This window comes from Pinus tabuliformis, chromosome 5_1 (assembly GCF_031772625.1).
Source record: "Pinus tabuliformis cultivar Carrire ecotype Pingquan chromosome 5_1, CPIR1, whole genome shotgun sequence".
Lineage (NCBI taxonomy): Eukaryota > Viridiplantae > Streptophyta > Pinopsida > Pinales > Pinaceae > Pinus > Pinus tabuliformis.
In genome coordinates, this window is record NC_142305.1 from 807,719,649 (window position 1) to 807,741,047 (window position 21,399).

Below are 21,399 nucleotides of genomic sequence, written 5' to 3' on the forward strand. Positions count from 1 at the left end.
TCCCTTTACTTGTTGGATAACTAGGTCTGAGTCCCCTAGAATTGACACTTTTATGGCTTGTAGGGACTTTACTAGTTTGAGGCCTAGTAAAAGAGCTTCATATTCTGCCATGTTATTAGTGCATCTGAAATTTAGTCTGTAGGCTCGGCCTTCTGCATGACTGTTTTGTTTATTATGTATCCAAACTCCAGCTCCTGCCCCTAATTTGTTGACTAACCCATCAAATTCAAGAAACCATAGGTTCTCTCTTTCTAGGGGAGGTTTAATAACCCCTCTGTGATCTGGGATCATGAGTTGAAGTTCTGATTTTTCACCTAGTTTGTCTTCTATGATAGTCTGATCACTTGATTGAATTAGCTTGATTTCTAGAACAGCAGCTTTGCTTAGTGATGGTTTAACCATTATTCCTTGGGTAGCAATTTTTTTATCAGTGTCCTCCTCTTGTATGAGTGTATTGGTTTCAACACCATTGTTTGAGGGAGTTGTAGTATTATTGAAGAGAATGTATGAGTCTATGTCTGAATGGACAGCATATATGGGAAAGTTTTGGGGCTTTTCTTCACTGCTGACCATGTATTTCATTAGTGTTTCTCTGTATAGTCTCTTTGGTTGCCCAAAAACAGAGATGGTGGCGTATGACATGTCCAGTTGTAGGGAACCTTGAAGTTTAGCCCCCCATGACCTTGATAACAGCATCCCATACTTGGGTGGGATATCAGCAACTACAACATCCATTGGAATTGTTTTATTTGGGTACTGAACAAGAGACACACACAGATCTTTTATTAGACCTAAGCACTTGACTTGGCTGGAGTCAAAGGAGAATAGGTCCTTATATGGCCTTGTAATATATAGATTAAGTCTTTCCATGACTGCTTTTGGCATGAGGTTGTGAGAGGCACCTGAGTCAAACATTGCATTGTGTAATATCTTATCATGAACATGTAAACTGACATAAAAAGGTAAGATCCCTGTGACTACTGTTTTTCCATCCACTTCTGGACCGAACAGCAATTCTGGGGTATCATCCAGCACATTGACATCATCTTTGTTGTTAGTAAGTTGAAGGGACTTCTTGATTTGTTGTTTATAAATGTCATGCTTGGCTAGTTCTGAAAGAGGAATAGCTACCTTCAATTTGCTAAGTTCAGTTTCTAGGTCAAAGGGTTTTTCAGATTGGGTCTTTTGGCTGTGGACGACAGTTCTTTCCTTGTTCATTATCTCTTCCTCTTGATTCTTATCTTGATCTTGAGGCTTGCCCTTCTTGCTCATCTCTTGAGGAATGACACTTGGGTTAGGGTGCAAGGATGATGTAGCCATGGGCTGCTGCTTTGAAGAAAATGGTTCAGTGATTTCTTCAATGGTTACTTCCTTTGCAAGTGATTCCGTTGTGTTATTTGGCTCTGTGACTATGGCTCTTTTGGGCTGCTGGCTATCCTTTATCTTTTCAGGCTGTGTTACATTTACAGTTCTACTCCTTAGCTTGTATTGTTTATGGACTTCATAAACAGCTGTGTCGTAGCCTTGCTTAAAGTCAAATGACTCACCTGATTTGGTTTGGAACAGCTTGATTTCCTCATTCTCATGATCTTCTTGTGTTAAAAAGACTTGACTTTCACCATCCAAACCCATTAAATTAATGTGGGGATCTTCATTGGGTTCACTTGATGTGGAAGTCTCAGCATAATTTTCTTGGAAAGGGGGTCTTATGTCTGGGTCAGAACTGGCCTTGCCAACGTTTGGATTTTGAGTTCTCCTAAAATTTGGATTCCTAGGAGGGTTGTTTTGTGGTGCTTCCCATGATGACTTTCTCTCAACAGATTCCACTCTATCACCCAATCTCTTCATACCAGTGAGTAATGCATCTATTTTTTTATCAAAGGCTGAGGGTTCTTCTTTGAAGGTGGTTCTCTTTTCCAACCTTGCTCTGTTTCTCTTGGCAATCAGGTTAGCTTCCACTGTGACAGCAACCTTTTGGGCATCTGCAAGGGTTTCAGGAGCTCTCTCCTTCAACTGATAGGCCATATCAGGGTCAAAACCATCAGGAAATTTGTACAAGGCCAAATCAGGAGGAGGTCTTAAATTTTGTGGGATTGCGTTATATACATTGTTAAATCTTGCACAATACTCCAAAACAGTCTCTTGGGGACCTCTTTTGATAGTGTCATATTCACCGAGTATGTGCAGAGGATCTTTCTTTTTCTCCCATCTGTTAGTGAAGGCTTGATAAAGCTCATCAGGGGTTGTTATGGAATTTGCATTCAGGGATCTAAACCAAGTTCTTACATCCCCAGTCAGACTTTGAACAAACATCCTCATTCTCACACTGTCATCATCTATTTCATAGGTCTCAAAATGATCTTGCATCCTTTTGGCATGCTGAATAGCTGTGAAAGGGCCAGTAGAGTCAAAATATGAGATATTAGTTTGGTAGTCTTGGGGTAGAGCTGCAGCATTAGCAGGTAACTGCAAGGGTGCATATCTGTTAGCCATATTCACAAGGTTTTGGGGATTTATAGGAGCAACTGGGATAAAAGGAACGATGTGTACCACAGGGGTAACAGGTGTAGCAGCAGCTAGAGTGTTGGTCAAGGGGATATGTGCAGTGGGTGAAGATGTGAAAGGAGGGCTTTGAGATGTAGATGGTGAACTGGGGGAAACAGGAGTAGACCGAAATAGAACCCTGATAGGAGTTGGAACTGGTTCAGGGTGAGCTGTCTCAGGACTCAAATCACTAGGATTTTCCTGCTTTTGCTGTTTCCTAATTATTTTGGGGATTGTATTTGGATTTTCAAAAACTGCTGGTGGATTTGGGTCAGGGTTTGACCTAGTGTGTCTGGTTTCCCTTTTAGGAGCCAGCTTCTGAACTTCTTTTTGAGTATGTTTTTTGGAATATTTTTATATCTGTAAGGACTAGGCAAGATTTTGGAATGGCTGTATATTTCTCAAAGCTAACATGAAGATTGACTGAAGCAGCATTTATCTGAACCTGTTAATGTAAAACAGAAACAGTCCTGAAGGCTTCCTGGCTGGTATTCAGACTTCATCTGTAGATTTAGGAGATATACAGTAATTAGAAAATTTTAAGGAGTCCCCAGTGGAGTCGCCAATTATGTTAACACCCAGGTTGTTCCCTATGACTCCCAAGGGAATACGGCCGGGGTAACCACTAACCAATCTTTGGATTACAGTTTCTAGCCAAACTGTAATCAGAGAGGGCTCTCTCTTTATGATTTGTCTCTGTTTTGACAGTATTTTAGGCTAGCTGAGATGTTCAGGGTTTGGTTTTATGTTTTGGTTGAGGGATGTCTTCTGTACCCAAGGTGTAAACCTTCAGATAATTCTAGTCCATTGGGCAATGGAGTCTTTGGTTACTGGTTGTTTGAGGAGTAGATTAGGATTGCTGAAACTGCAGGGCCTTTTGAATATCTCATGAAACAAACTTGATATTATAGTGATGAAATGTGTGCAACCAGTGAAAAGCAATTAAGAATTTTCCACTAAGCTGGGTTGTAAGAAAGAGATGTATTGTAAAGGAGCAGACTTGAATTCCTAAACAATAATTTCTGTGAAAGATACAGTGTAGAGGTGCAGCAATTAAGAATCACACCTTTATAACCATAACTGAAGAAAACATTTGTAATAGCATAGATTGAATTCAGGGTATCCTATGAATAAATCCTGGAATTAGTCTTTTTCTCTGCCATTAATTGTGAAATCTAGAACATGGATGAGTTATGAAAAATAACAGAAAGAAACATAACGAAAGTTCAAAGGAAACTTATTGAGTCATGACAACATGCAGGAATCCTGTAGCACTCAGCAAATCACATCACAATCCCTCAGACAACACAGACTTTGGAAATTCCATCGGCCTTTGTATTAAACTCTGAAAATTTACAGCAAAAGAACTCTTGAAGAGTAATCAACAACAACCCCTGCAAGCTTCTGCCAAGGGGGAATATATACAAACGGTTATACAAAATATCTAAGGCGTTGAGTCATCTGAGAAATGAATGTTTTCACCAACTTTGTACAGAACAGTAGATAAGAAGTTATTACTGCTTTTAATACAACATAAATGCTCTTTATGTCTGTCAGAAGATATTTTGGCCTTTAGAGGCCACTGAGTCGGTCTGACCGTTCTGCTTTAACTCTGAAAAATGCGTCTTTATGGCATGTCGTGCTGTAACTTTCGGCCCTGCTACCTGTTAGCTGTCAATTGTGCTTTGTTGGCCGAATAGTTCTGCTGAGTTGGCTCAGCCCTTCCCTTTTCATGCATGCTGATCTTTCCAAGTTTTCCTGTGCATGATCACTTGTAGTTTTTGAATAATAAATAACAAAACTTGATTTACAGGCTCTGGCTTACAATATCAGCTGTATCATTTTAGTCCAGTATTCCTGTGTGGGCAATTGGTGTCTCAAAATTGCATCTAATGTCTCATCTGCCTCTGTATATTTATAGAAATTGGGAGGCACTTCAAACAGATGTTTAATCTCATCCATGATAAAAAATAAGTTCTCTACTCTGTTGTAGAGACTTTGTCCTGTTGCTGGCCCTGTTTCCTCTGAGGTGCTGGCCTTCTCTGTGATCTGATTTGTGGAAAAGATGTTCACCCTCTTGGCATAGTTTTCATGGGAAAGTAGTCTTCCTGCGCTATTCAGTAAGCTTGGAAGACCTCTGTTTTGCAATGCCACAAATTTTTCCATGAATCTATTGACCTCGGTCTGCATATCCTGGGTCCTTCTCTCTAGTGTCTGCACTAGGCTTCTCAGTGTTAGGACCCTCTTGATTAGCTGGATGGTCTCAGTTCTGTTGGAGATTCCCATAGTAGCTAACTGAGCACTTGTTCTGTTGTTAAGCACATTGATCATTCTGTTGGCAACCTCAGGCATATTGCCTAGAGATGCCCTTGATCTCTGGATTTCCCTCTGTGCTTTTGCTATGAGCTCAATCTGCTCATGGATTGTCTCAATATACTGCCATTGGTCAGTGATGGACTGGCCAATGTTGGCCCATAGCACTGTCTTGAGCTCAGCTGTCACTTTATCCAATGTGAGCTCCTTCTCCAGCTCCTTAATCCTGTCTTTAAGGGCCTTTATTTCCCTGCCCTTTTCTGCTACAGTCTGCTTAGATTTGTCATATCTCTCATTTAACTTGACCAAATTTTCCCTGGCCTCTTTTAACTCTGACATTTGGGCTTCCAGGGCTTGGATTTCATTCCTTAGTTTCTGCATGTCCAGGCTTGAAGCCTGGTCTGTTGTTGGCGCTGGTGCTGAGGTGGATGGTGGTGCCTGTTCTGTTTGTTGAGTTGGAGGAGCAGTGGTTTGAGGAGCTTCCTCAAGGTTAATTATTTCAGGAGGAGGCTGAGAGGTTTGACCTCCTTCCTTTTGCTGCAATGCTGCCTGGGCAGCCTCTGACTCTCCCAACTTCTCTTGGGTCTGGATTAGCTGTTTGTATAAGGATACCAGCAAAGCAGTGGCATCTTGATCATGTCTCAGCTGAGCAACTTCTTCAGTTTGTGGGTGAATTGTTGCTGGGACTTTGATCATCTTTCTAAGGGCTGCCATGTCTGCATCCCTCAATTTCAACAATGCTTGCACAGCCTTAATATCCTTGGGATCATGCCCAAGTTCTATAATTATATCTTCTAAGGCCCTGATTCTATTATCCTTTGCTTGAGAGGATGCCCTTTCCAATTCAAGCTGGGCAGTGGTGTTATTTAGGCTATTTTCTAGCCTGTAGTTATCCAGTGTTTTGTCTGCCAAGGAGGCATACACCATCTCACCCGTTTGTTTGTGCAATTCAATTTTGTCCATTGGGTGGATGTCCTTGGCAAGGACCTCAAGATTGGTCCTTATATAATCTGTAGGGGACTGGGGCTGTGCTACAACTGGCATAAAATGACTCATGATCATTTTTCCCCCCTGTACATCATAGGCAGACATCAGTCTTTGCTGGTTGGTAGGAGCCATTTTCAACAGATGATTATAGAGCTGTATTTTAAGTGGCTCATTTTTCCTTTTAATATCAATAAACTGCTGTTTGATTCCTCCTTCAGCTTCTCTTTGGTGGCTTGAGGAGCTGACTTCTCCTCCTATTGTTCTGTCTTGTCCCTGCTGGAAGGAGCTAGCAGATGCTTCTCTACTAGGTGGGCCCATGCCCAGAGACTGCCCTATTGGCATTTCCTCCTCAGAGAAGGGATTCATTCTATGCCTTTTTCCTCCCTGATCTATGGATGATGTGAGGGGAGTCTCTCTGTCCCTTTTCCTACTTATGTCCTCCTTTTGTGGAGTTTGGAGGACTGAAGCTTCAGTAGTAGTCTCTTGCCTAGGAGGCACAGTGTTCTGAGCCTGTTGCTCAGTGAAAATTGGGGCCTCAGCTGCCCTTTCTTGCTGTAATGGCTGCTCTTTGTCATGCTGCCCCTCTTCTTGCTGTTGTGGCTGCTCTACCTGCTGCTGTTGCTGCTGCACCTCCTCATGAGGTGGCTGTTCTGTTTCCATCACTTTTTCCTTGCCTTTGCTAGAGGTTTGCTCACTAGCTTTGGCTGCTTGCTGATTTGCAGTTGAGGACGAGGCAACTGCTCCCACTTGTGTGCTTGGAAGAGTGGGTACCTGTGAACAAAGTTCAAGGTCAGCCATCTTCTTCAGATTTCTCACTGCTCTTTGATTCAACTCTTCTTGTGTAACAGGCTCCTCTAGGGTTCCTCTTCTCCATTTTACTTGATTAGCATATTTTTCTATGTGAGGAATCCTCACATGATCATAACCGGACAACCTATACTTGACCCTTCTTAGAGTTATGAAGTGACTGGGGTCATATGGTTTCCACAGGAAACTGGTTTGCAGGCCAAGGGATTCTAACATGTTATCCGCCTCCTTCCAACCTTCTTCCCTTTTGTTGTAGATAAAGTGGCCAAGTTGGTTCCTGACCTTTAGTTGTGCTTTCTTGCCTCTGCCTGAAAAGTGCAGCACATCGGCATTCCCAAATTGCCTGAAATATTCCAGGGAAAACAATCTCATGGGCACATACTTGGGCAATCTGTAGGGAGGCAGTTCACACCCATAAATCCTGATGACTGTGTGGTTCTGGTAGAAGTACCAGTCCCCAATGCTGTATGATTTGGATAACTGAAGGATCCTTTGCATGTCATCAGTGAGCCTTGGAGGAGGTGAGCTCATCAACATAGACATGGCTGGGTGGATGAAGAGATCTATGAACTCACAGTAAGTGTATGGAGAGTGAGATCTGTAGTGGAAGCCAGAGGACCAATAGACCACTGACCTTGGATTGCCTTGGGCATCCACTCTTTTCATAGCAAAATGAAATCTCTCGTGTTGATAATACAAAATCAAATGGTAGATGTAGGAGGTGTATCTGAACACCCTTTCTCTTGCCAGGTTCATCAATTGCTCATGTATTTTGTCTGATATATAGGTGGCATAGTCATAGCAGATAGGAGACTTGCCAGGGGCAAACATAAGCATCATTACCAGCAAGTTTCATCAACAAACTCAATTGAATTGTAGCCCAAAGTGGGACTAATCATGTCTGCAAGATCTCTGCCCAATTGGTTGAGGTATACTTGATTGATAGGAGGATACTTCACAGAGTCAGAGTCAATGTACAGCTGATTTAATTTGGTGACCTGAGCATCTGTCAATCTGGCTCCTTGATTTATCAAGTCTATGAGTGATAGAGGGACCAGTTTCTTCTCAGTCCTGAAGCAGAGCATCTCTTTGATAGCTTCTGGGGTGATATAGAACACAGCCGAGCCTGAAGGGTCAAGAACTGCCCTCTGAGTAGGGTCATAGTTTTCAGCACATAGGTGGATCAAATCAGGGAACTGATTGACCTGAGGAAGCTTGAATATAGGGAGAAAAGAGTCCCATATGCCCAGCACATCTGTCCCACTCTCATGTTTAGCCTTTAATTCGTTTAGCAGGTGGATGTGGAACTTGGTCCTCATCAGCATTTCCTCTGAAATTTGATAGTCCAGGTCTGCCAGAGGCTGCCACTCCAATTGTCTCTGAGGGGCATTCAATGGAGCAACGTTTAATGCCACCGGGGCTACTGGTGGATCCATGATTTCTTTTTAGGATTCTGCTGTTTATGGACTAGTGTTGCTGTGTAGAATAATACCAAAGAGTTTTTCTATTAACAGGAAGGTGAATTTACTCAGGAACAGAGGACAAAGGTGAGTTGCAGCAATTGAAATACTGCTTAGAACACGAATGAGGCAAATGTCTGGCCTTGCTCCCTCTTTTGCAGCAAGTTGGTACAGTGTGGGTCACCAGTTCGCGAATGCGCGAACAGAATGCAGTTTTAATGAAATTTCAGGTGAACGAGGCTTAGCTGGTGAATTTCGACGTTCTAGGTGCAACTGGGAACCAGGCAGAGGGGATTTGCCGGTGAATTATCTATTTTTCCACTGCTTTAAGTTAATTTGGCAATTTACAGACAAAACCGGGCGCAGAAAGGATTTGCACGGATAAATACCTGATATACAGTCAGCAATGGTCAAGAATGTAGGTGAATGGGCGTGCCAGTGGTCTCAAGGTTGATTCAGCAGGTTGGCAAAGGCTCGGACGTAGAATTCATGCAGAGGATATTACAGTGTTTTTTGCAAAAAGTGCGAAAAATGCGACATTTCGGCCAAAATATGGTTTTTTAGGACTTTGGCGCCTTTTTTGGATGACGTCAGCATGACGTCATCAGGTGGGGTCAAGGTCGGATGACGTCAGCATGACGTCATCAGGCGACGTGGCGGCATACCAGAGGTCCACGGGGATGGTGAAGTGGCAGACAGGTGGGGGTGACTGGAGGACGGGGCGCTGACACGGCGGTGACGCTGGAGGTGATGCTGGCAGGGCGGATCAACCGAAACCGGAAGTGGTTAGCGGTTTCATATCGCACCGCTTTTGATACGGAGACATAAATGTCAGACGTACCTCCGATACGCTGTGGGGGTGGCGCGTGGCAGAGGCCTGACGTCACCCTCTGACAGATATCGGAAGGTAACCCTCGGACGTCGGGGCCGGTCCGATATGCACAAGGGTCGTCGGATCAAGGGGGCCCGATCCGACGGTCGACGAGACGTTGAGATGGCCGAACGATACGGGTGGAGGGCGGCAATAAAATAATATTTCTTTTGGGATTTGCGCCAGGCGGAAAACTTTGGAAATATGGTGGATTTTTATGGTTTTTCAATTTATTTTGTAAAAATGCGCATAGCGCCAGGACTTTGGATAAAATGAAAAAGTGGGTTTTTGGTGGATATTTCGCAAACGAAGCGGGTTAGGGGTATAGTAATGGGGTTTTTATAAGGTTTTAGCATATGAAGGGGTTAAATGGGTCAAATGACTTCTTGAAAAGGGGGAAAAGGGGTAGGGTTTAGGGTTCTTAAACTGGCCTGGTGCCAATTTAATCCCTGACCGTGAACATATGGCTATAATGCCAAGGGGAGGGATATTTATAAAATGCTTGGGGTTTATACACCATAGTGTTATAATAGTAGGGAAAGGGTAACATAGAGGATTTAGATAGTAGAAGTTAGGGGTTAATATGGGTGGAAAAGGTGAATGAGGGGTGAAATCACTAATTTTATTTGAAAATCACTTAGCTTAGGGAGTAGATCAAAATGAAAAGAATTTTAGACAAGAAATGTGGCTTTTAAAGGAATAGGAACCATCATAAAACCACAAATCCTTCCATGAATCTCAACTGATGAAGGGATGTTAGGAATGGGAGTGAAAAGGGAAACTTGGAAGTTAGACATGCTCCTTCGCTTTGATGCAACATAATGGAGAAGAAGTTGTTCTCAAACCATTGATTTTCCTTTGTGAATAGTTTAGCCCACATTCAATTGTAAGGAATGACACTTCTGCAACCCCATCTGCCTACCCATCTATTTGCCTAGCATTTTTTATTTCTTCATGGAGGGTGCACTTAGACTTGCAGACCCTTATATGCCTTTTTCTTTTCCTTGGCTTTTTCCTTTTGATTTTCTATCTAATGCTACCCTTATTGCTTCCAAGGTCCCAGATTAAGCAGTTGGGAACCTTAATTCTCTACCTAAGCTACTGGTCTGCCAAGATTGAACAGTTTGGACAGACTTCTTTTCTCTATGCTACAACAGAAAATTGAAACATGGCATGATCCAGATTAGGATTTTGGATCACCCACAAAAATGAGTCAACAAAGAACTATGTACATACATTGTTTTCTCTAGGAAATATGGGATCTTTGCATCACCAAAGTAGAGCATATTTGGACCTTTCTTTGCCAATCATGAAATATGAAACCTATTGATATAGGTAGCTAACACTACCTTATACCGTCAACTTGTAGGAAAACTCTTGTATTTAACCCATACTCATCCTGACCTTTCCTTTGCTGTTGGCCTTGTTGCTCGTTTTATGCAAAACCCCCGTGAAAGTCATTGGAAAGCAGCCAAAAGAATACTTCGTTATGTTTGAGGTACAGTACAGTTTGGGATTCATTACAGTGCCAAAGCAGCTCCTCTATTAGTTGGTTTCACTGATTCTGATTGGGCTGGTGACCCTGATGATCGGAAGTCTACTGCCGGTTATGTCTTCACTCTTGGTTCAGGACCTATTACATGGGCTTGTAAGAAACAAGCTGCCATTTCTCTTTCGTCAGCAGAAGCAGAGTATCGTGGTGCCGTGGAAGCTAGTAAGGAAGCCTTGTGGCTTCGTCGGATCCTATCAGAGTTTTGCTTTGAGCAGCAGCATCCAACCACACTTTGGTGTGATAATCAAAGTGCCATTCAACTATGCAAAGATCCAGTCCAACATCAGCGCAACAAACACATTGAACTACACATGCACTTCATCAGAAAGCTCATTCATGACCATGTTCTTGAAGTGCAATATTGTTCAACAGATGATCAGGTCGCAGACATCTTCACAAAGGCTTTCACAGAGGCGAAGTTCACTAAACTTCGATATATGCTTGGAGTTCAAGAAGTTGTCACTAAGGGGGGATAGGCTCTAGTGCCTCCTTCCTTCTCCTATTGTGTCATATTTGTAAATCCTTCAATCCTATCCCAAGTTGTTCTTAAGGGGGGATGTTAGGATATTCCGACACATAGGAAATAGTTAAGTTCAACTTGGTCTAGTATAGAGTTAGGTAAAGTGTGTTTCTTTACCGTTGTACATTTTGTAACTTACAATCTGACGGTCACGATATGTAGTGATCCGACGGTTCACTCTCTCCTCAGTATTACCGACACTTGATCCGTGGCTTGACACCCGATTGGTCCATGAGTTCTATTTAAAGTGCATGGAGGGTCATTGTTCGTGTAATCCGTGCATGGGAGAAGCTTATGTAATTTTTCATTGATTAATAAATTGCCTGTAGTAGCCACGTTGGCGCAGGCCGTGGACTGTTTCCCTCTTTGAGGGTTTTAACCACGTCAAAAATACTGGTGTATTGATCTATGATCTGGTTGTGAGCGGTGTCCTTTTGGTGTTCTTTCTGAGGAACTTACCCTGTAAATTCCTACACTCTTAACCGCTTTCTGGCCGTCCCATCATGAATAATAACTCCAACGGAATTTTCCTACTGGGTTACGCGGTACCTTTCCCTCTCATGCAACGTCCTAAGCATTACTTCATCTAGTGCATCCTCGTCATTCTTTGCGCAACCTTCTCGCTACCTTGTCCTTCAAACTAGGTACGGTAGTTTATAGTCCCGCACTCCCTTGCAAATTACTGGAGCACTAAGACTGCCCTACTACCATATAGTTATTGCGCAAGATCCCCTGTATAGAGCTTCAACCTGCTTCCATTCAGTTTTCCCGAGAAGGGCTGCCCATCCAGCTTCATGAGCTGAACTATGCCTCCATCCGTAATTTCCTTGACAATATATGGTCCTAACTAATGCATCTGGAATTTACCCGGAAATTTAGTGAACTTAATATCATATAACAACACAAGATCATTTACCTTGAATGTGTGAAGCTTGATATGGTGATTGTGCCATGCTTTTTCGTGTTCCTTCTGTACTTATTGGCGGAATCCTTCCAAAAATTAGTCCTCGTCTAGCTCCATGAGCTGCTCAAGTCATTCTTCCAAGGCCTCGTGATCTGCCATATCTGTCAAGCCTGCTATGCGCGAGCTAGGCACAATGTATTCCATCAGCATCACCACTTCGATGCGATAGACCAATCTAAATGATGTTTGTCATGTCAGCTTCTTACAGTTTGTCTTATAGGCCCATAACACTGCAGGTATGTGCACATCCCAACCATTCCACTGTGGTTACATATCTTTGTCAACGCGTTCTCCAAAATTTTGTTAAAAGCTTCGACCGTCCCATTTTCCTTTGGGTGATATGGTGTACTCTTCTGAAGGTAGACTTGGAATTCCTCTTTCAACGCGCTAATTGTTTCATTCGGAAAGTGTGTTCCCCCATCACTCATCAAAACCTTTGGGCATCCAAACCTCATTAAGACATGTTCAAACAAGAATTTTGCTGTCGCAGCCCCTGTACAATCCTTTACTAGCTGTGCTTCTGCCCATCTGGTCAAATATTCCATCGCAGTGATAATGTAGTGCATGATCGTTTTCTTTCCAAGTGGCTAAATTGGTCCGAAAAAATCAATTGCCCACTTCTCAAATACCTGTAAAGATACTTGAGGATGTAGTGGTAGCTCATCTCTTTAAGATGGTTTTCCAGTCCTTTGACATGCATCGCACGCATTACAATATGCTATGGAATCCTTGTGTAATGTTGGCCACTGTAGAAAATCTATGATAGGTTAACTTGATAATGCAATATAAATCAAAGCAGAATACTCAAACCTACTTCTACTATCACTTTGCGGAAGCTTAAAGATCAAGCTGAACAATATAACTAGAAGAAGAAGAATCAATGGTACAATACAAATGAAAATACTTTTGGGAAAGGCTCAACTAAAAACCCCGCACTATTGTATTATCATAAATGGTGGAAATACATAGGAATTATACAAAGCCTTAGCTCTCAGCTAGCTAGCTCTCAGTACAATCCTCATAGAGGCTCACAGGCAATCTTGGCTTCTCTCCAACCTTCCTCTCTACCCTCCAAGCTCATATTTCCTTGCGTTGTTCCTTGTGGATGATTTTACTATTACCAAGTGGAAAACCAATCCTTCAAAATTGCACAATCCTAAAGGATGAATCCTTGACTTCATGCTTGTGTTTTCTCCATGAGAAAACACATGCAACTGATAGTACACTGTCCTTGAACATTAATCTCAACTGGGTCTTTCTTAGAATAAACATGCATGAGTTTCTGATGAGGGAATATTCAATTAACTGGAGTAGCACTGGTTGAGTGCATTAAGGCATCAACTGATTGTTAACTCACTATTATTTCCTCAAACAGTTTAGAAATAATTTAACTGGACTTAACTCAATAAACTGAGTTAACTAATTACAACTCAAATATAACTCAATCTTATCTCCTTAATTTAAGGGATAACTCTTGCATGACTTCAGAAAGACTTCTAACTTGAATTTCTCCAACTAATTAATTTGAAATTAATTAATTAATTATTTCCAAGTAGCTGTTAAGTCTAAATTTGATTTTAATTCACAATTTAATTCAAGGACAAATTAAATTGGAATATTCATGTTGCCATATTTCAACACTCCCTCTCAATAGGAAAGGGATTATCTACCACCCTGATCCTGTCTCTACGGAACTTGAATTTACACTTTGACAATGCCTTTGTCAAAATGTCAGCATCTTGCTCCTCTGTCAAAATATACTGTAGAAACATGATCCTCCTCGCTACCCAGTCTCTGAGATGATGATACCGGATGTCGATGTGCTTGGACCTATCATGAAGTACTGGATTCTCAAAGAGTTTGATACAACTTCGATTATCACAATAGATCACAGCTGGATCCATCCTCTCAAACAAACCAAATAGGATTTTTTGCATCCATATGGCCTCACATGATGCCTGACTTGCAGCCATGTATTCTACCTCTGCCGAGTTGAGTGCAATCGACCTCTGTTTCCTACTATACCAAGAAACTGCCACTGACCCAAGGTTGAAAATCCCTCCTGATGTGCTCTTTCAATATGATGGACTCCCTGCCCAATCTGCATCAGTGAAGCCCTGTAGCTTCGCTCCCTCTGTCCTTTTGTACCATAATCCATACTGAGATGTGCCTCTAAGGTATCTCAATACATGCTTTTCCACCTTCCAAAACATCTTGGTAGGCTGAACCATCGCTTGACTCAGAAGGTTCACCGCATAACATAAATCTAGTTGTGTGTTCACTAAGTACATTAGTGAACCCACAATATGCATGTACGCAGTAGCCTCTACCACTTCTCTTGAAGTAGTAACCTCCTTCTTTCAGTCACCTGCAAGAGGAATCTGCATGGGCTTGCATTTCTCCATGTGGAATCTCTTGAGTATCTCATTGGCATACTTTCCCTGAGACACAAACAACTCCCCTTCCTTTTGCCACACTTCCATGCCAAGGAAGTAATGCATGAGACCCATGTCTTTCATCTCGAATTCTCTTGGAAGGTCCTCCTTTCAAGACATGATCAACTGATCATCACCAATCAATATGAGATCATCAACATAAAGTACAATGATCAACAACTTACCTTTCACCACGATGTGGTACAGGTTTGCATCCACTTCACTCTTTGTGAAGCCCAACCCAGTGAAGTAGTTGGCTATCCTGGTGTACTAAGCAAGAGGTGCTTGCTCCAACTGTACAATTCTCTCTTGAGTCAGCACAAATGTGACTCACGATCGAAGGTCTCAAAACCTTCTGGCTACTCTATGTACACCTCTTCCTCAATTTGGCCATTGAGGAATGCAGTCTTCACATCCATTTGATGGATCTTCCAACCCATCTGTGCTGATAGTGCCAACATAGATCTGATAGATGAGTACCCTACGATAGGATAAAAAGTCTCATCATAGTCAATCCCCTCGACATGTGAAAATCCACGGGCAACAAATCTTGCCTTATGCTTCTCCACACTACCATTAGCAGCTTACTTTACCTTGTAAAGCCAATGGGAACTCACAACTGACTTGTTCTTCGATCTCAGAATCATGTCCCAAACATTGTTACGAACTATGGAGTCATACTCCTCCACCATAGCATCAACCCAAATCGGCTGCTGCATTGCTTCCTCAAAGGAAGATGGCTTGGTCTCAACACATTCCCCAGTGAGGGCCATGTATCCAGTGTACCTCCCAGGTGACCTCCTTTGTCTGCGCTGAGAAGATGGTGCTCCCACATTCTCTCTCGCATCCTCCAACAATCTGTCACCTTCTCTTGTGTGCTTCCATCCATATCTGGAAGGATTTGCTTGAGTGGATGTCTCCACTCCTGGAACCTTTGCATTGGTTGCTCCGCATCCGTCTGAGGCTCCTCCTCCTTAGGAACCAATTGTTCCTCTATAGCCTATAGTTGGAGATCCCTCTCAAAGGAAACTCGCATGGCCTTTTGATCATCAAACTTGAGATCTATACGAACCACTGTCTTCTAACTAGTAGGCAAGTACACCCGATAGTTGTGAGGTGTATTAGTGTAGCCCACAGATATCCCCAACTCTTCTGTCGGCTCAAGCTTCTTTTGTGCATCCTTTTTCACATGGAAATATATCGATGAGCCAAAGATCCTGAAGTGACCCACATCTAGTCTCTTACGGGAGAAAGCTTCCTCTAGTGTCTTCATCCCAAGTATGCGATGTGGGCTTCTATTCTGCAAATAGGCCACTGTGTTGCATGCCTCAGCCCACAAGTGAAGTGGTAGGCCTTGGTCATGCAACATTGCCCGTGCTGCCCCTACAATAGTTATGTTCTTCCTCTCTGCCACCTCATTCTCCTGTGGGTTATGAGGTGTCGTCAACTCTCATTTAATTCCTTCCGCTGCATAGAAGTCCTTAAACTCTTGAGAGAAATATTCTCCACCATTGTCACTTCTTAAGGCCTTGATCTTCTTCCCTGAATCTTTCTTGACCAAAGCTTTGAACTCACAAAAATTTGTGAAAGTTTGGTCCTTCTTCTGCATGAAATTAATCCAGCATTTACGAGAATAGTCATCAATGAAAATCACATAATACCTTTGCTTCGATGTGGATTTCGTCGAGAATGGTCCACACAAATCAGTATGAACTCTCTCTATGATAGCCTCTGCTCGACTGTCTCGATCATGAAAGGAAGACTTGGTGTAATTTCCCAAGGTACATCCTTTGCATGTGTCAAATTTCTCAAGTTTACCTTTGGGAAGTCCTGTAGATATCTGCTGCATTATCTTCAAAGCCTCATGATGTAAATGGCCCAACCGCCTGTGCCGCAACTCGCCAATGTCTTGGATTTGCACCAATTCTGCTTTCGTACTCAATGCTATACAATCATCTACCTCTATTTTATAGAGATTCTTCACCCGAATCCCTATCCTCTTGGTCTGACTTGTGTCTATGTGTCCTAGGAATGCCTTTCCTTTACTAAAGACAACATCATATCCTTTTTCCTCGAACATCACGACTGATACCAAGTTCTTCTTCAGTCTAGACACATACATCACATCTGTTAAGGTTAGAGGAGCTCCATGCTCCCTCTGAAAAGCAACCGTGCCCACTCTTGAAACACTATACCTTCCATCATCACCCATCTCTATGCGCATCTTGAGGTCTTTCTCCTCCAAGGCACTGAATAAATTATTATCACCAGTCATGTGGAATGAGGCTCCACAATTAAGATACTAGACACAACCCATCATCGATGACACCATGCATGCGATGAGGGTAAAGTCCATTTCGAACTGAGAGGCTGATGCCTCACCTTCCAATCCTTCCGAGGATCCCTTCTTGGACTTCTTTGATGGGAAACCAGTCACATAATGTCCCATCTTGTGAAAATGAAAGCATATTACTTTAGACATGTCACCCTTCTTCCCTCCATGAGAAGAATTCTATTTGAAATGTGAATCCTTCCCCTTCACTTTCCTTGCCTTACTTTATAAGGCCTGATTTTCTTCATCATCATTCTTGGATGAAGAACCATCTCGTGTGCTCCTCTTAATCTCCCCTTGCATAAGATCCGACCACAGTCATTCCCAATCCAACAGTTTCTTCCTTCCATTTACAGAGTCCTGGTAGCTATTCCAACTCTTTGGAAGGCCAAGGAGAGCGAGGCTCACCATATCATCATCAACAATATTTATTCCCACACTGCCAAGCTCATCTCTGTAGGTGGTGAGCTTGTTCAGATATGTGGAACTACTGTCACCCTCCTCCATCTTGATTCTTCGAAGCTTATCCTTGAGTGCCAATTTCCTCTGGTCGCTACTGTTCTGGTAGAGGTCCTTCAATGTCTTCCACAATGAAAATGGAGTATCCTTCCCATGGAGACTCGAGACAATATGGTCTTGAACTCCCTCAAGGATGATCTGTCTCACCTTCACCACACACTTCTTCCACTCAGCCAACTCTTGTGCATTAGTTGAAGCTAGCTTTTGGATTTCTTGATCAATGAATTCCTTCAAGCCATTGTCTTCTTATAAAACCTCCATTCTATCTTTCCATGCTATGTAATTCGAGCTACCTTCCAAGGCATACTCGAGCCTCAAGCCATAGAACGCCATTGGCCAACCTTGAAGTATGATATGAATTCGATTTGCACCTGCAACCCTGAACTTTAAACTTTGGATTCTCTTCTCAGTATACTGTTCATAGCTCTGATACCATGTAGAAAATATCTGATAGGATAACCTGATAATGCAATATAAATCAAAGAAGAATAATATAACCTACTTCTACTATCAATTTGCAGAAGCTTAAAGATTGAGTTGAAAAATATAACTAGAAGAAGAAGAATCAATGGCACAATACACATGAAAATACTTTGGGGAAATCCTTAGCTAAAAACCCCACACTATTGTATTATCATACATGGTGGAAATACATAGGAATTATACAAAGCCTTAGCTCTCATAGCTATCCAACTCTCAGTACAATCCTCACATATGCTCACAGGCAATCTTGGTTTCTCTCTAGCCTTCCTCTCTGCCCTCCAAGATCCTATTTCCTTGTGTTGTTCCTTGTGGATGATTTGCCTATTACCAAGTGGAAAACCAATCCTTCAAAACTGCGCAATCCTCAAGGATGAATCCTTGACGACATGGATGAGTTTTCTCCATGAGAAAACACATGTAGCTGATAGTACACTGTCCTTGAACATTAATCTCAACTGGGTCTTTCTTACAATAGACATGCATGAGTTTCTGATGAGGGAATCTTCAGTTAATTGGAGTAGCACTAGTTGAGTGCATTAATGCATCAACTGACTATTAACTCACTATTAGTTCCTCAAACAGTTTGGAACTAATTTAACTAGAATTAGCTCAGTAAATTGATTTAACTAATTACAACTCAAATATAACTCAATCGTATCTCTTTAATTTAAGGGATAACTCCTGCATGACTTTAGAAAGACTTCTAACTTGAATTTATCCAACTAATTACTTTAAAATAAATTAATTAATTATTTCCAAGTAGCCGTTAAGACTAAATTCGATTTTAATTCACAATTTAATTCAAGGACAAATTAAATTGGAATATTCTTGTTGCCATATTTCAACAGCTACCATAAATCTGCATGCAAATTCTTCTGCGTGGTTAGTTTTCCGGGATAATGACCTCCCATAGCTCCCCCTTGAGCTCCGGAAATAATACTATCACGCTCAAGGTCCGACACATATCTCCACAATATTTCATCTACACACATTTTGTACAGAAGTCCCGTAATGACCAAAAAATCGGTTATACACACTACTAATTCTTTATTATGCTAACTTGTATATCCTTCAAGCGCCATCCCTATAGTTAAGAAGTGAATAATATTAGAAAAATGGTTATCAGCTACACATACCGCAAAGAGGTGCGCATCGGTAAACCCTTCTTCCAAATTACTGGGTTCTTTGCCTATTTCAATTCGTGACAGATGGTTAGGTGTAGCATTCAACCTCCTCGAATTCACGATGACTTCAAAGTCATACTCCTCAAATAATAACAACCATCTGCAAATATTCCCCCCAACACAGGTTTGTTGAGCAGGTATTTTAAGGCATAATGATCTGTATACATCTTGAAATGTCCTCCAAACAAATAATGTCTGAATTTTTGCAGCACGTAGACCATGGCCAACCCTTCGTGCTCTATTGTTGAATAATTCTTCTCAGCCTTGGATAACTTCCTAGTTGCAAAGGCTATAGGGTGGTCCATTTCTCCTTCGCCTGCCTACCTTAGCATTGCACCCAGTGCAATGTAAGAGGCATCCACATGCACATGCAACTCCTTTTTCCAATCGAGAAATACCAATATTGGCATAGTTACCATCATTTCTTTCAACACATTTAAGTTGTGTTGACATTCTTCATCCCAATAGAATGTCGCATCCTTCTTTAGCAGCCTTTCCATGGGCGTGATAATTAAAGCATAAGCTTTGATGAATTTTCTATAGTATCTTGTGTGACCTAGCATTGCGTGCAGCTGCTTGGTGTTCCTAGGGACCTCCAAGTTCACAATCACCGCAATATTTGCGGGGTCAACCATCAATCCTTGATTTCACACAACATGACACAACAAGATTATAAAAGGAACACAGAATATACATTTTTTCAAATTCAGCATTATCTGGTATCTTCGACATGTATCCAACATAAGGCATAGACTTTCTACATGGCGCTTCACCAAGACAAACATCGTCTAGTGATCAAAGTAAACTTCCAGGAACTTATGAATGAATTATTTGAACATTGCTATTACCACACTGGAAGATATTACAGATGCGTTCTTTAATCCAAATGGCATAACAATGTACTGAAATCAACCCCACTCTGTCACAAAGGTGGTTTTTCTTCTATCCTCTGGGGCAATCTTCGTTTGATGATACTTGGAAAACCCGTTAGTAAAGGAATAGGCCTTCAGCCCTCTGACATTGTCTAAAACTTCATCTGTAAACGTCGTCAGAAATGGATCATGAACACAAGCATCATTAAGCTTTTGTAGATCTATGCAAATCCTTATTTCGCCCTTTTGTTTCTTCTCTTGGACCACCATTGGGCTCACCCAATCAGATTCTTCAACAGGTTCTATAATGCCCGCCTTTAGCATTTTATCCAGCTCTTGGAGAACCTTCTCCTTATACTTAGGATTAAGGTGATAAGGCCTTTGTTTAACAAGCTTCACGTATGGCTTCAATGTGATCTTCATAACTCCCAAATTGCCAATTATTCCCTTTAAATCTGAAAACTTAGTGGGGAACAGATCTTGGTATTCACGAAGTAATTCAGAAACTTTATCTACTATAACATTGTCGCAATAATCTCCAATCTTCATGAACTTTGGTTCTTCTTCAATGTCAATGTTTACTTGCCTTATTTTCAAAGGCGCAGAGATGTCTGTGTTTTCTACTTGTGGGCCTTCAACTTCACGATGCCCTTCTTTCTTCGGAATATTGATATTCCTCAGGTCTTCTTCCTCCTCTTCTGTGGTAACATTATAGCATTCCAATGCATGGCACAGCTGTGTACTCCAATCTGGTTAGGTCCATCCCATAGGTTCCTTCAGTGTAATAAAGATAACCACTTTGATCTATTGAAGCGCTTCGTCGATGCTTGCAAATCCGTCCTCGAAGTTGAAAGTCAGTAAGAAACCTTCCTTCAATACATCCCATTCCACAATGCCGTGGTGGGGCTCTGTTTCAAGGTACCAGTTCATGGGGATTGTATCCAAGGTATGACAAAATATGTGTACCCATTCTCGCTGTGGTTCTGTCCCCCATACCTTAGTCCATTTTTCTAGATGATTGTGCGGATCATCCTTCCAATTATAATTCTTAGTCATTTTGGTATTATCATGCCCAAACCATAGCTTCAACATTCTCCTATAATATCACCATCCAACAAGACTATCCTTATGCATACCCCACCATCATGCGGGCGTAGCACGCAGTGCCAACTTCAATGCTTGAAATCAGTGGTCCTCAGGGACTTCATGCTCGAATTCATCTAAAAACATATCTACATCAGTCAAACCATCATAATAAGGTAACTTTCTTACCTCTTATGAAACACTGCGCAGCAACTTCGTCATGATATTGCATTGCAGTGTAGAAACTTCTTGTAAGTGATTCTGCTAATGTTCTAATTCCTCGTCTAAATCAGAAGTGCGGGAGCTCTCTCGATCCCATGCAATCTGTCCATCTACCGTTGGATTGATCCAATCTTGATCTCGCGCTGTTATCTTGTAGATTTGGTCTAGCTCGACGTCACTTTCCACATAATCGCGGGCTGGTTCAGTATAGCACACCCCTTTTGCAGGATCCAGTGGAACTATAACCATAA